Raw genomic sequence first — 1,049 nt, forward strand, 5'->3', positions numbered from 1 at the left:
GGAAGGAAGGAAGGAAGGAAGGAAGGAAGGAAGGAAGGAAGGAAGGAAGGAAGGAAGGAAGGAAGGAAGGAAGGAAGGAAGGAAGGAAGGAAGGTCGCTGTTTTTCCTCCCAGCTGGAAGCTCAGGCCAGGCTCCCGGGCACCGCGCAGCTGTGGCTGCGACGCCCGTCTGTTCCTCTCTCCGCAGAGGGTTTCAGCGCGTTACCTGCGCGCGGGGCTGCGCGCGGAGAGAGAGCGCTCTTTGCCGCGCAGTTTTGCAGACTACTCTCAAGAGCGGCTTGAGAAACTGTCAACTTTCCGCCCCAGACTGCAGGCACATCCCACGGAGGGGAAAAAAAGCTTTTTTATATATTTTTTTTCCGGGGGTCTCTCCTCGCGTCTTGGCTGCCCCGCTCGCGCGAGCTGCCGTGAGCACCGGCCCCGCAGTGCCCAGAGCTTCCCGCGCTCCGGCGGCTTCTCCTCCTGGGAATGCAGCTCCTGAGCCCCCGAGCTCCTTCGTGTACTCATAGAACTACTGATTTCCCCATCTCCATCCAAATTTCAAACAACATAGGCAATATTCTATTTTTTATTATTTCTTATTTTTGTTTTATCTGTTGATTCTTTCATCTCAAGGTGAAGAACCAGGATGCGCAGGAGACGACCCCGCGAGCAAAGCGGGTGTCCGCGGCCCCAGGAAACCCCCTCGAGCGCTGGTCGGGGGTGTCGGGCAGCCGGGTGTCCTCCCCTTCCCCCCCCACACGGTCACGCTCTCGAGGGCTCCAATCCCACACGGTTCTAGCCCAAAGCCAGCGGCTGGAGCCAGCGCGGGCTCTGGAGAGCTTCTCCTGCAGCCAAACACGGTGTTTTTCCTTCCAGCCTCTCGAGACACGGTGTTAAACACCGAGGTGGCAAATGTCTCTCAAGGAGCAATATCTGTGCGTTGGGCAGCGTCGTTTAACGTTAAAACGGGTCGCTCTAAGCAAGGAATTGGTTTAAAGAAGTGTTCATTCCAAAATAATTTAAGGAGATTGGTTTATCAAAAAAAAAAAAAAAAAAAGTACAGGTTTT

Source organism: Nothoprocta perdicaria, unplaced genomic scaffold (genome assembly GCF_003342845.1).
Source record: "Nothoprocta perdicaria isolate Ctin4 unplaced genomic scaffold, notPer1 scaffold_207, whole genome shotgun sequence".
NCBI classification, from domain to species: domain Eukaryota; kingdom Metazoa; phylum Chordata; class Aves; order Tinamiformes; family Tinamidae; genus Nothoprocta; species Nothoprocta perdicaria.